This window comes from Equus caballus, chromosome 16 (assembly GCF_041296265.1).
Source record: "Equus caballus isolate H_3958 breed thoroughbred chromosome 16, TB-T2T, whole genome shotgun sequence".
Taxonomy (NCBI): domain Eukaryota; kingdom Metazoa; phylum Chordata; class Mammalia; order Perissodactyla; family Equidae; genus Equus; species Equus caballus.
In genome coordinates, this window is record NC_091699.1 from 50,012,467 (window position 1) to 50,028,080 (window position 15,614).

At 40.0% G+C, this 15,614-nt stretch overlaps 1 protein-coding gene across 1 annotated transcript in view; it reads right to left on the reverse strand.

Annotated features, from left to right (window-relative positions):
- FBXW12 (F-box and WD repeat domain containing 12) overlaps nucleotides 1-15,614 on the reverse strand; it is a 123,935-nt gene that overhangs the window by 59,270 nt on the left and 49,051 nt on the right.

Here is a 15,614-nt window from a genome sequence, read left to right on the forward strand (position 1 = left end):
GCTTTTTTCACTTTCCCAAAATTATACGTTGCAGACTAATGACACGATCTTGGACTTAGGATATTTACTCAACACAATCTAATGATAAAAGTTATAGTCATTGGCTCCAATTTCTACTCACTTCTTAGGAAACAACATAAAAAGAATGAAAAGAATAGAATGAGATTCTTGTCAGAAGTTCTGAAATGAACTCTAGGCAACACACATTAATAATAAGAAGTCTTCCAAACTCAGGGACTCTGATGCAAAACCAGAACTAGGAATCATTCGATTCAATTATCTTCTTGAAGTCCCATGCAACACAGAGGTCCTATAAATCTAAAGAGAAAATTTTTTAGATTTGATGGCCCTGTTCATCCAGTGTGAGTATGTCTTTCTCTCAGATATGGAGACCAGAAAATATCTGCAGAAATAAAATAGGTGGACAGAGTTGAATATGATGGTGAAATTGTTTAAGGGGAAGAGAGGAGATGAAACTAATGAGCAAAGCAGAAACCTCCACTAACTCAAGTCAGTGGACTGTAATCTGCTCCAACATTACCTGAAACTTCGGAAGCATTCTGTTTATCAAATGCTTCTGATTACAGTCGTCCAATTAAATGGAAATATCCAAACATCAAAACAAAGTTCAGACAGAGTGTTGGGGGAGGCCTTTTTCTTCCAGTTTTATTGGGATATAATTGACATACAACACTGTATAATTTTAAGGTGTACAGCATAATGATTTAACTTACATATATTGTGAAATAACTACCACAATACGTTAACATCCATCACCTCATATAGATATCAAAAGAAAAAACCTTTTTTTCCTTGTGAGGAGAACTCAGGATCTATTCTCTTAACAACTTCATAATGTACCACACAGCCGTGTTAACTATAGTGATCACTGCATCCCTAGTGCTTATTTATCTTCTAACTGGGACTTTGTTTTGTACCTTTTAACAATCTTCATCCAACTCCTCCCCTGCCTCACGGCTGGTAACCACAAATCTGGTCTCTTTCTCTATGAATTAGGGGGTTGTTTGTTTGTTTTTTAGATCTCACATATAAGTGAAATCATACAGTATTTGTCTTTCTTGGTCTGACATTTCATTTAGCGTAATGCCCTCAAGGTCCATCCATGTTGTTGCAAAAGGCAGGATTTCCTTCTTTTTTATGACTGAAAAGTATTCCATTGTACATATATACCACAACTTCTTTATCCATTCATCTATCCATGGACACTTAGGTTGTTTCCATGTCTCAAGTATTGTAACTAATGTTGCTATGAACATGGGGGTACAGATATTTCTTCGACATTGTGTTTTAGTTTCCTTCGGATATATTCCCAGAAGTAGAATTGCTGGATTATATGGTAGTTCTATTTTTAATTTTTGAGGAACCTCCATACTCTTTTCTATAGTGGCTGTGCCAATTTACATTCCTGCCAACAGTGCACAGGAGTTCCCTTTTCTCCACATCCTCGCCAGCATTTGTTATCTCTTGTCTTTTTGATGATAGTCATTCTAACAGGCATGAGGTGATATCTCATTGTGCTTTTGATTTGCATTTCCCTTGTGATTAGTGATGTTGAACATCTTTTCATGTACCTGTTGGCCATTTGTATATCTTCTTTGGAAAAATGTCTATTCAGGTCCTTTGTCCATTTTTAAGTTGGATTATTTGTGATTTTTGCTATTGAGTTGTATGAGTTTTTTTTTTTTTTTTTTTACCTGAGGAAGATTTGCCCTGAGCTAACATCTGTGCCAGTCTTCCTCTATTTTTTAGTATGTGGACCAACAGCACAGCATGGCCGCTAACAGAGTGGTGTAGGTCCACACCTGGGAAGTGAACCCAGGCCACTGAAGTGGAGCGCACTGAACTTAAGCACTAGGCCACCAGGGCTGGCCCTTTGTAGAGTTCTTTATATATTTTAGATAATAACCTCTTATCAGATATATGATTTGCAAATATTTTTTTCCCTTTCCATAGGTTGTGTTTTCACTATGTTGATTGTAGGGGAAGGCCTTTTAAGAGAGGTTATTCATGATTCGTTCAGCTAGGATCTCCTCTTCAAACACATCATCCTGGACCACTGCATCCAAAGTAGCCCCTCCCAAAGCACTCTAGACCTCATCTCTCCATCTGATATTCTTCAAGTCATTCACAAGGTTGTAAATTTATGTCTATTAATTGTTCATTACCTATCTTTATTTCACCATTAGAATGTACACTCGTGAACAGGAACCCAACATACAATAGGCTCTCAGTTATTCTTAAATAATTTTTCTATTCTGGAACCCCTGTCTCAACCTCCAATTCCAGGGAAAGATGGAATATACTTTAAACCCAATCAAAATGACATCAGCAGGAATGGCAGAGGACGGACCTCCAAAAACCCAGTCCTCCATAAAAGCAATGAGGACACTGGCAAAAACTGTCAAAATCAATGTTTTCAGATTCTGAAAATTAACCAAAGCCTTGCAAAAGTGCAAGGAGCATTTATTCAAGAAAAATGGCTGAATATTAGTAAGAAGAGCAAGATTAGTGTTGTTTTTAATTTGCCCTATTCCCATTCCCCTCACTCACTCTGCCTTAAAAACCAACAGCCCTGCAACCATGGTGAGAATCAGCACCCGAGTAGCCACTGAAGAGGGAAGAACCTGTTTGGAGTTTCTCTAAGGGATCATTTCCAAAGAGTTATCATTATTTGATCTGTGTGACAGTTCCCTATATACCCTCATTTGCAGGCTTGTCTTTTTTTATTTTGGTGAGGAAGATTCGCCCTGAGCTAACATCTGTGCCAATCTTCCTCTATTTTTTTGTATGTGGGTTGCCGCCATAGCATGGCTGCAGACAAGTGGTATAGGTCTGCACCCAGGAACTGAACCCTGACCGCTGAAGTGGAGCATGCCAAACTTAACCACTAGGCCATGGGGCCAGCCCCTGCAGGCTTGTCTTTTTTTTTTTTTTTTTAAGATTTTATTTTTTTTCTTTTTCTCCCCAACCCCCCCCCCGGTACATAGTTGTATATTCTTTGTTGTGGGTCCTTCTAGCTGTGGCACGTGGGACACCGCCCCAGCGTGGCCCAATGAGCAGCGCCATGTCCGCGCCCAGGACTCGAACCAACGAAACACTGGGCCGCCTGCAGCGGAGTGCGCGAACTTAACCACTCGGCCATGGGGCCAGCCCCTCAGGTTTGTCTTTTTTGACCTGACTAAAACTCTTTCACTGAGAACAGGTCCCCAGCTCTGCCCCTGGGGCATTTGTCAGAAAACAATGAGCCTCATTTAAAAAAATTTGCAACAGCCTTAGGCAATGATAATAGTTGGGGCAAAAAAGAAGTTAACCAAAAAGCATAAAAGAAAAAGCAAAGAATAGGATGTCCAAGGGAGCTTTGAAAATCTCTGGCATATTCCTGGGACTCTAGAAGGCCACAGGCAGAAGCAGGTCTGTGCATGCCTAAGAGACTTTAGAAGACCCTAAGCTTTCACATTGGCTGATATTGAGGCTCTGCATAACAAGAAATTAAATCTATGGCAGGGTTGTAAACTGCCTGCCTGACCATTGGAGTCATGGCTGAAAACACACAGAGTCCCTCAGCAAAGGCTGGTAGATTTATTGTTTCCAAGTATCTGTAGAATGCTACGTCCAATCATTAGATGACCTCTAAACTAATGGAAGAGTTTTTGGTGGTTACCCACAAAAAAGAACACAGACTTTACAGAATTTGCTCATAAAAGTCAGTAAACAAAGAAACAGCAGAGCAACAATAAACACAACACAAACAGCACACAGCATAAACAGCAACAGCAACGAACCATGGAGAGAGATCCGACTTCTAGAGTTAACATATTATATTACTTTAAATATCTAGTTTCAATAGTTATGAAAGTTATGAGACATGCAAACAAATAAGAAAGAATAGCCCTATACCAAAAAAAATTGTTGAATAGAAATTGTTGCTGAGAAAGCCCAGATGTTGGAGTTACTAGACAAAGACTTTAAATCAGCCATTTAACATATATCCAAAGAGACAAAGCAAACTAGGCCACATAACCAAAGGAAAGCATGAGAATGACATGTGAACAAATAGAGAACATCAATAAAGAGATAAAAATTATTTTTTAAAAAAAGAACAAAATAGAACTTCTGGACGTGAAAAGTACAACTGAAACGACAGATTTACTAGTGGCACTCAAATTAGAGTTGCACAGGCAGAAGAAAGAATCACTCAACTTGAAGATAAGTCAACTGATATTGTCCAGTCTGAGGAACAGAAAGAAAAATAATGAAAAAAAAAGGAACAGAGCCTCAGAAACCTGTGGGACATATGCATACCAACACAAAGACAATGGCAGTCCAAGAAGAAGAGAGATAGAAAGGGACAGAAATAATATTTGAATAAATAATGGTTGAAAACTTCCAAAATTTGATGAAAAACATTAATCTACACCTCTTAGAAGCTCAGTAAACTCCAAATAGAACAAACTTGAAGGGATTCATACCTATACACATCATAATTGAGAGCCAAAGACAAAAAGAGAATCTTCAAAGCAGCAAGAGATAAGTGAATCATCAAACACAAGTCATCTTCAGTAAGATTATCTGCTGATTTCTGATCAGAAATCATGGAGGCCAGAAGGCAGTGGGATGACATATTCAAAATGTTGAAAGAAAAACACTATCAACCAGTAATTCTATATCCATCAAAATTATCCTTCAAAAATGAAAGAGAAATTAAGACATTCCAAGATAAACAAAAACTGAGAATTTGTCACCCTATAAGAAATACTAAAGTGTGTCCTTCAGGCTGAAATGAAAGGACACTCGAATCCATATGAAGAAATAAAGAGAACTGGTAAAGGTAACTATATAGGAAAACATAAAAGACAGTGTAAATTATTCTTTGTTTTAAAATATTTTTTTCTCCTATCTGATTAAAAAGATAACTGTATAAGCATTAACTATAAACCTGTATTGATGGGCATATGGTGCATAAAGATGAAATTTGTATGAAGATAACATCACAGAGGAGGAGGTGGATGAAGCTATACAGAAGCAAAGCTTTGTGGAGTATTGATATTAAGTTGGTTTAACAAGAACTAGATTGTTATAGATTAAGATATTAATTGTAATCCCCAGGGCAACCACTAAGAAAATAACTCAAACATATAGTAAAAGAAACGACAAGGGAATTAAAATTGTAAAGTCAAAAATAACACAGAAGAGAAGCTGGCCCCCTGCCAGAGAAGTTAAGTTCATGTGCTCCACTTCGGCAGCCCAGGGCTTCACTGGTTCGGATCCTGGGTGCGGACATGGCACCTCTCGTCAGGCCACGTTGAGGTGGCATCCCAAACGCCACAACTGGAAGGACCCACAACTAAAATATACAACTATGTACTGGGGGGGTTTGGGGAGAAAAAGCAGGAAAAAGAAAAAGAAGATTGAGAACAGTTGTTAGCTCAGATGACAATCTGTAAAAAAAAAAACACATAAGAGAAGGCAATAGAATGATAGAGCAGAAAAAAAAAACATAAGACGGAAAACAAATAGCAAAATGGCAGAGGAAAATCCTAGCTTAGCCATAATTACATAAATGGATGAAACACTACAATCCAAAACAGGTTGCAGAGTGGATAAAAACACGATCTGATTAGATGCTGTCTACAAAAAACACTTTGGATTCTAAGACAAATAGGTTGAAAGTAAAAGGATGAAAAAGATGCACCATGCAAACAGTAACCGAAAGAAACCTGGAGTGGCTATACAAAGATCAAACAAAATAAAACTTAAAACAGAAGTTGTTACTAGAGACAAAGAAGGATATTTTATAATGACCAAAGAGTCAGTCCATCAGAAGACATGTAAGTATAGCCATTTATGCAACTAAAAACAGAGCCCAAGAGACATGAAGCAAAAACTGAGAGAATTATAGAGGGAAATAGACAATTCCACAGTAAGAGTTGGGAGATTTCAACATCCTGTTTCCAATAATGGCTAGAACAACTAGGCAGAAATCGAAAGTAGAACGGACGTGAAGAATTATACCTCTCCAGACACAGCAGACCTAACCAGATATCCATAGAACGCTCTGTCCAACAACATCAGGAGACACGTATTTCTCAAGTGCACGTGAAATATTCTCCAGGACAGACCGTATCCTGGACCATTAACAACGTTCAATGAATTTAAAATGATTGAAATCATACCAAGTATGCTCTCTGACCACAATGGACTGAAATTAGAAATCAGTAGCAGAAGGAAACTTGGGATATTCATAAATAAGTAACAGGCACTCTTATACATTGTTGGTGGGGATGTAAACTGGCACAACCCTTCAGAGGGGAAATTTAGCAAATACCTAACAAAACCGTGTATATACTTTCCTTTTAAGCCGGTAATCCCACTCCTAGGAATCTGCTACTCTGAAGACAAACTTCTATGCAAAAATATATACACACAAGGTTATTCACAGCAGCATTGTTTGTTATTGCAAAATATTGAAAACAACCTAAATGCTCACACATGGGAGAATGGTTAAATACGCTAAAGTACATCATGCAACGGAGAACTGTACAGCTGTAAAGGAGGATGAGAAAGGTCTCTGTGAGCTGATATGGAGTGTTTTCCAGGGCCTACTGTAAGTGAAGAAAGCAAAATGCCAAAGAGTGTCTATAGTATACTACCATTCACGTAAGGAAGAAAGGGTGAAAGAAAATACTCCTGCATCTGCTCATTTGTGCAAAGGAAATACAGCAAGTGTAAACCAGAAACTAAAGAGATTGGCTACCTATAGGGAGTAGGTGGGGAAAAGGGGGAAAGAAATGAGGAATGGGAACAGGATGGTAGAGGTGAGGAGGGAGCAGCCCTTCTCTGAGCAACTTTTGGTACAACTCTCTTAAAACCACAGTAATGTTTCACATATACAAAAAATGAACAATTAAAACCAACCAGGATGTGGGAGTGGGGGGGGGGACCCAAAATGGAGTACAAACACTAACAAAGGCACCTACCTGTATCATAAATAAATAACAGAACCACCTAGGTAACTTTGGAGAACAGTATCCTGACGGGCTACTGTGAGGCTAAAGACAAAGAGAACCCTACATAAATGCTGCAATCCAGTTGGTGACTGTCTTTCTCACAGGGGTACATGTTAGCAATTCTGAAACTCTATGCTACAATTGAGCAAACAAGTAGATACATTGTTGACAGTAAGAACTGGGTTTCTTGCTGTTGTAGAGAAATGTTAAAGCAAGGAGAGAGGGAAGACTAAAATGAATATATATATATTATGATTTTTAGTATATATACACATAGATACAGAAATATACATGCCTGTACGTCTGCTTTAGTACACACACATGTATGTTCTAGCTTTTTTTTTTAAAGATTTTATTTTTCCTTTTTCTCCCAAAGCCCCCCAGTACATAGTTGTATATTTTAGTTGTGGGTCCTTCTAGTTGTGGCATGTGGGACGCTGCCTCAGCATGGCTTGATGAGCAGTGCCATGTCCACACCCAGGATTCAAACCAGCGAAACCCTGGGCCGCTAAAGTGGAGTGCAGGAACTTAACCACTCAGTCATGGGGCCGGACCCTAGCTCTGTCTTTTGAGAGGGCCTGTGTATTAGTCTACTCAGGCTGTCATCACAAAATACCACAGACTGGGTGGTTTAAACAACAGAAATTTTTTTTTTATAGTTCTGAAGGCTGGAAATCTAAGACCAAGGTGTCAGCAGGATTGGTTTCTGTCAGGCCCCTCTCCTTGGCTAGTAGATGGCTGCCTCCTCACTTCTTATAAGGACACCAGTTCTATTGAATTAGAGTTCCACCCTTATGAGCTTGTTTAACCTTACTTCCTTCCTTAAAGGTCCTATGTCCAAATATAGGTACGCTGGGGATTAGATTAGGGCTTCAACATATGAATTTTAGGGGGACAAAGGTCAGTCCATAACAGCCTATGCATAGCAACACCCCAGTAGTAATGTGCATGCCTAGAAGCCAGATATTGGCTTCTAAACACCATTCTCTAGTAAAAGGAACCATGGCTCCTTGGTGAAATGGTTGATTCTAGGGCTGGAGCAGGGAAATACAAGATGACTCTTGACTGTCTCATGTAATCAGAAAGTAAGAAAGTGGTGAACAAAAGACAGGGACAAAAAACAAGGTGCCATACTGAAGAAACTCCTAATGGCCATAGCTGTAATTATTTAAATAACAAAGTAAATAATGAAAATACCTGGATTATAATACATAGAATAAAATAAATATACATGAGTCCATACTTATATGAATAAATAAGCAAATAAGTAGATGGAGGAAAAGTAACAGCTTTATAGTAAAATTCCAATTAATGAATGTGGAAAAAAGGACGGAAGTAGAAAATATTCTTTCCAAAAATAGACATTAACAAAAACTAAATGTTCAATACTCTTAGAAGGTGACAAGGTCAAGGCAGATTGAGGAACTGTTGCAGACTGGAGGAGATCAGGGAGAAATAACAACTAACTGTAATGTGGGATCCTGAATGGGATCTTAGAGTAAAAAAAGGACATTAGTGGAAAAAACTGGTGAAGTTTGAAAGAGGTCTTTATTTTAGTTGATAGTATTTACCAATGTTAATTTCGTAGTTCTGATCATCTTACTAAGGTTATGTAGGATGTCAACACTGGGGGAAGTTGAACAAGGGGTATGTGAAAACTCTACTCTCTCAGGTGAGGTCCAGGGATCTGGATTCTTATCAGGCTTCCGTAGATCATTATGATGTAAGTGGTTGGTGGTCAACTCTTTGAGCAGTAGTCTCCTCTAGAGCTTCTAGGATGTTCCTTCTTCCCAACTGTCATATGATGCTGTCTGAATTCTGAGTCAGACACAGCATGGTTACTTGTTTTTCCCTAAAACTGGACTCTCTAACTTTTCTCCCTTCCATCCAGGACTACTTCCCTTGTTCCAATAAGGAGATCACGCACGGCTTAGAAAAAACATTACATGCAGTGTTGAGGGGAAGATTATGGTGGAGAAAACCATCATAGGTAAGATAGCAACAGCCCAGGTGGTCAGAGAGGAAACTTCAAACTGTTCATTGGGAAGATCACAAGTATCCGAATAGCAAGGGAATTCTGCCTCTGCTGGAGCTGTAGCAGTGTCTTCCTCTGCCCTTCACAGCAATCTTCTTCCCTGTCCTTCCATTTTCATCTCTAAAGATAAACTTTCCACTGATACTCCAGACCCAATTCTTTCTAGCTCCTGTTTATTTTTGGGCTTCAACATGCATATGTTTCTCCAATCTAAAAACCATATTTTTTCATAAGAACTCTTGATGATTTGAAATGTCTTTTTTTTACACATTTCCTTCATTGATAAAATACTCTTGTAATTCTTAATCAATTCATATTAAAAATTTAAGGGGGGTGGGAGTGGGCACAAAGGGTGAAGTGGTGCACCTACAACATGACTGACAAACAATAATGTACAACTGAAATTTCACAAGGTTGTAAACTATCATAATCTCAATAAAAATTAAAAAAAATTTTCCTTTCATTTCATCAGTATTTCCTGATTTTCAGCACTTGGTAAGGCCCTCTGCTGGATGCTCATGAGTAATAAACATATTTAAGCTATGAAGGAATTTATAGTCTTGTTGAGGAGATAAGATTATCCATAACTTGTAAAGAGTGAAAGCCGTCTAAATGGCAGTTCAAGAAGGATGCTCACAGACAGGTCAGAGGTTATTTCCTATTGAAATTTCAAGTGTGAGTGAGAAGAAAATGGTCGCTTCCCCAATAGGAACAGGGATTTCAGGAGATGATTGTTGAGGGAGATGTCCAGTCTTGGGGGACATAACAGTTTGAGATGAGGATTAAATTTTAAGGGCAGATGTGCAGCAGACGTGGGAGTGACTGGAGCTGCAAAGAGAGTCAGGGAGAGTTATCCACTCTGAGAGAAACAGATCACAGTCTTCACTTCCTCCGCCTTAGGCAATGACCCCTCTAGAGGCCCCATCCTAGAGAATTATAATTCAATCCAAAAGAGCAGTACGGGACAAGTGATTTCTTCTTTTGCAACTTGCCTTGGGACGTTTGTTTCACGTGTTATGGACTGACTTGTGTCCCTCTAAACTTCATATGTTGAAGCCCTTATCGCCAGCATACCTGTATTTGGACATAGGACCTTTAAGGAAGTAATTAAGGTTAAACAAGCTCATAAGGGTGGAACTCTAATTCAGTAGGACTGGTGTCCATAGAAGAAGTGAGGAGGCAGCCATCTACTAGCCAAGGAGAGAGGCCTGACAGAAACCAACCCTGCTGACACCTTCATCTTAGACTTCCAGCCTTCAGAACTGTGAAAAATAAATTTCTGGGGCCGGCCCGGTGGCCAAGTGGTTAAGTTTGTGTGCTCCACCTCAGTGGCCCGGGGTTTCCCAGGTTCGGATCCGGGGCATGGACCTAGCACCGCTCGCTCATCAGGCCATGCTGAGGCGGCGTCCCACAGAGCACAACCAGAGGGAGTTACAACTAGAATCTACAACTACATACTGGCGGGCTTTGGGGAGAAGAAGGAAAAAGAAGAAAAGAGGAAGATTGGCAACAGAGGTTAGCTCAAACGCCAATCTTAAAAATAAATAAGTAAATAAATAAATAAATTTCTGTTGTTTAAACCACCCAGTCTGTGGTATTTTGTGATGACAGCCTGAGCAGACTAATACATATGCCCTCTCAAAAGACAGAGCTAGAAAATACGTGTTTATACTAAAGCAGACGTATAGGCGTGTATATTTCTGTATCTATGTGTATATATACTAAAAATCATAATATATATATTCATTTTAGTCTTCTCTCTCTCCTTGCTTTAATATTTCTCTACAACAGCAAGAAACCCAGTTCTTACTGTCAACAATGTATCTACTTGTTTGCTCAATTGTAGCATAGAGTTTCAGAATTGCTAACATGTACCCCTGTGAGAAAGACAGTCACCAACTGGATTGCAGCATTTATGTAGGGTTCTCTTTGTCTTTAGCCTCACAGTAGCCCGTCAGGATACTGTTCTCCAAAGTTACCTAGGTGGTTCTGTTATTTATTTATGATACAGGTAGGTGCCTTTGTTAGTGTTTGTACTCCATTTTGGGTCCCCCCCCCCACTCCCACATCCTGGTTGGTTTTAATTGTTCATTTTTTGTATATGTGAAACATTACTGTGGTTTTAAGAGAGTTGTACCAAAAGTTGCTCAGAGAAGGGCTGCTCCCTCCTCACCTCTACCATCCTGTTCCCATTCCTCATTTCTTTCCCCCTTTTCCCCACCTACTCCCTATAGGTAGCCAATCTCTTTAGTTTCTGGTTTACACTTGCTGTATTTCCTTTGCACAAATGAGCAGATGCAGGAGTATTTTCTTTCACCCTTTCTTCCTTACGTGAATGGTAGTATACTATAGACACTCTTTGGCATTTTGCTTTCTTCACTTACAGTAGGCCCTGGAAAACACTCCATATCAGCTCACAGAGACCTTTCTCATCCTCCTTTACAGCTGTACAGTTCTCCGTTGCATGATGTACTTTAGCGTATTTAACCATTCTCCCATGTGTGAGCATTTAGGTTGTTTTCAATATTTTGCAATAACAAACAATGCTGCTGTGAATAACCTTGTGTGTATATATTTTTGCATAGAAGTTTGTCTTCAGAGTAGCAGATTCCTAGGAGTGGGATTACCGGCTTAAAAGGAAAGTATATACACGGTTTTGTTAGGTATTTGCTAAATTTCCCCTCTGAAGGGTTGTGCCAGTTTACATCCCCACCAACAATGTATAAGAGTGCCTGTTACTTATTTATGAATATCCCAAGTTTCCTTCTGCTACTGATTTCTAATTTCAGTCCATTGTGGTCAGAGAGCATACTTGGTATGATTTCAATCATTTTAAATTCATTGAACGTTGTTAATGGTCCAGGATACGGTCTGTCCTGGAGAATATTTCACGTGCACTTGAGAAATACGTGTCTCCTGATGTTGTTGGACAGAGCGTTCTATGGATATCTGGTTAGGTCTGCTGTGTCTGGAGAGGTATAATTCTTCACGTCCGTTCTACTTTCGATTTCTGCCTAGTTGTTCTAGCCATTATTGGAAACAGGATGTTGAAATCTCCCAACTCTTACTGTGGAATTGTCTATTTCCCTCTATAATTCTCTCAGTTTTTGCTTCATGTCTCTTGGGCTCTGTTTTTAGTTGCATAAATGGCTATACTTACATGTCTTCTGATGGACTGACTCTTTGGTCATTATAAAATATCCTTCTTTGTCTCTAGTAACAACTTCTGTTTTAAGTTTTATTTTGTTTGATCTTTGTATAGCCACTCCAGGTTTCTTTCGGTTACTGTTTGCATGGTGCATCTTTTTCATCCTTTTACTTTCAACCTATTTGTCTTAGAATCCAAAGTGTTTTTTGTAGACAGCATCTAATCAGATCGTGTTTTTATCCACTCTGCAACCTGTTTTGGATTGTAGTGTTTCATCCATTTATGTAATTATGGCTAAGCTAGGATTTTCCTCTGCCATTTTGCTATTTGTTTTCCGTCTTACGTTTTTTTTTTCTGCTCTATCATTCCATTGCCTTTTCTTATGTGTTATTTTTGAGTTTACAATTTTAATTCCCTTGTCATTTCTCTTACTATATGTTTATTTTTTTAGTGGTTGCCCTGGGGAGACGGAGGCTTAGAGCATTAATTTTTCAGCCTTTCTCCTCTTCTAAAATATTTAAGATTTCACCAGCAACCTTCAAATAAAAAATTATACCTAAGCACAATGTATATACACAATTCACATAAATGTATTGGTAGAGTACCACCTGCTTGGTACTGTTCTAAGTGTTTAGTACATGTTTTCTATTACTACTGTTAACTTTCCTTTGTTTCCTAATGTCTTGGCACCCTGGCCACGGGGAGGGAGTTGAGAATGGGAGAGAGAGTAGATTGTGGGATTCCATCTTTATCAGATCATGGGTTTCTTTTTTCTTCTAGCTTCCTATAGGATTCTCATGGGAGAGGAAGACTGTGCCTGCTTCTTGAAGTTTGTTTCATGTTGGAACGCTGCAGGCTTCTGGGATCCTATCTATACAGGGTCTGGAATTCGAGGAAGGAGCTGGCTTCACATAGGTTTCCTGTCTTCTGTTCAGCTGGATTATTAGCTGGTTTTCTGGGTTTCTCCTGGAGTCCTGATGATTGTGCTGGGAAGATTGAGAGATGACAATGCTGGCTGTGGCTCCTATCTCCTGGGTCATAGTGGTTAAACTGCTGAGGTTTCTCTTGCTGTGTCCTAGGGCAGGGGCTTTACTGAGCCACCCATCTCTGTCTGACAGCTTTGCAACTTACTAAAGGCTGCTCTCTTCCATCATGGGGCTGGGATGACTTGCTGACTGAGGCTGCTGTGTTGGGACATAGAGGTCTGGTCACAATGATTAGGACTTTCATTGTTCACCTTCTGACACTTGGAGGAGCTTTGTTCAGGCTTGCTGTTATCCAGCATATCCTGTACTTAGGGTAGTTTTCTGGCTTTCTAGGGGTTCTATTGTCTCATGTTCAGTGCCTGGTGGATTAATTCGCTGGCATTTTCATTGTGTCCTTTGACCTATGCACAGTTTGAGTTGCTGCAACTCTTGTCTGTGGCTCAGGGTAAGGTGAAGTACTGGCTTGTCATCTGTAGAGTCATGATTAATGTCTGGGGTTCCAGGATCAGAGATTACAATTTACAGATTAGGGCAGGATTTGTAAGTTAGAGGATAAATGTCAGAGGCTCAGGATCTAGAAACCAGGTCTAGGCTTAAAGAGTTCTAAGTTTAGGGACTAGGGCTTGGGTTAGGGTTGGAAATTAGTATCAGAGGAGTTAAGGTTAGAGTGGTGGTTAGGGGTCAAAAGGATCCAAGCTAAGGGTCAGATATTTGGGTGGTGTTTAGGGACTTAGGTGGGGTTAGATGTTAGGGCTGGGGCAAGGGCCCAAGATTTAGGACTTGAATTAAGGATCAGGGGTCAGAGTTACAAAGTCAGCTTCAGAAGAAAATGAATCAGGGTGAGAGTCAAAAGAGCTGGGGTTAGGTTACAAGTCAAAAGAGATCACTGTCATTGATGGAGTTAGGGGTCAGGAAATATGATTCAGGGTAAGCAGTTAGGGACTAGGGTTGGGATTTGTCAGGGTTAGGGAGGCCCGGTGAGGGTAATTCACTTTTTCCTTGCTGTGGGCAGATTCTCTAAGCAGATAGAAGGCATCAGGTTCTATGGTCACATTAGCCCCAAACTCCAGGGGATACATGTCAAGATTTCATGCCAACTCTTTCACTGCATGCCCCTTTTGACCATGGCAACACTGGGCCCTGACATTCAAGGGATCCAGAGGGGAGGGATGTGCCAATCTCCCTCTCCCTGCAGGAACTTCCCCATATCTGCAAGTCGGGCTCTTGGGGTCCCCTTCACTTCGCTCAGGGGAATACCTTTTCTCCTCCAAGGCACACTGCACTCTTACTGATTGTGTTCAATAGATTTCTAGTCACACATACATACACATATCCACACATACGGACCTCATACACACATCAGGGAGGAGGCAAATCATGGAGCTGAAGGGTTGCTAGCCAGATTTTGCTCTCTTCATTAGTAAGGACAGAAGAAAGGGCGGGGTAAAGCAACAAAATAGGTGCAAATATTCAGAAGAAAAATAGAGAAGGATAATGCGAAAGAGAATGACGAGAGAGGGTGTTGCTTTAGACAGTGAAATCTAGCCAGGCCTCTGAGGAGGTGACACAATGCTAAGGAGTGAACCAAGCAAATGTTGGGTAGAAGAGCTTTCAGGCAGGGTGAGCACCTCCTCTGGAGGCCTTGACGTGGGAACAAGGTGATGGAATGGCGGGAATGAGAGAAGTGTGGTTTGTGAAGAAGGCACGGAGGTCAGCAAAGGCCAAGTCGTGCATGCTTTTAGGGCCATGGTGAGGAGTCTGGATTTTGTTCTTAGTCGGAAGGGAAAACATGGCAGTGCTCTAGGCAGGGCAGTGATGTGACCTGCTCTATGCATTAAAAAGATCAGTCTGATAGTTGTATGAAAAATAAACCCAGAGGCTAGGAACCGATAACCCATGAAGAGATCAGGCTGGCTTGGGCTGGGAGATGGTGAGAAGCGACTAGATTTAGGATACAGTTGAAGATTAAACTGACAGGTTAGCTAAGGGATTGTTGAGGGGAACGAGGCAAAGAAAGGAACCAAGAATCATGCCTGAGTTTCTGCAAAATCAAATGGCTAATGGCAGGAGTTGAGTTCAGGGGATCAAAAGTTCTGGACATGTTTACAGCAAAAAAAACCACATACTTCATCTGAAAAGTGAGTGTGAAGGTATTTTAAGTGTACTTTATTATTTTTTTAATGGAAAATAGTTGTTGTTGCAGTTGTGAGCAGAGATGGTGATTCAAAGCTAGACAGAAACTTCTATCAGGATTTCTGTTCCCTAAAGTAAATGACATCTCTCAATTAGGGGATTATCCATTCAGTTTGTGAATATTCATGCCATTTCGTCTATTTTAATCTTCCCCCTACCTACTTTGAGGGTAACTATTGTTAAGAATTGTGAAGAGTCTGAGATTTTACACTATCATAAATGTT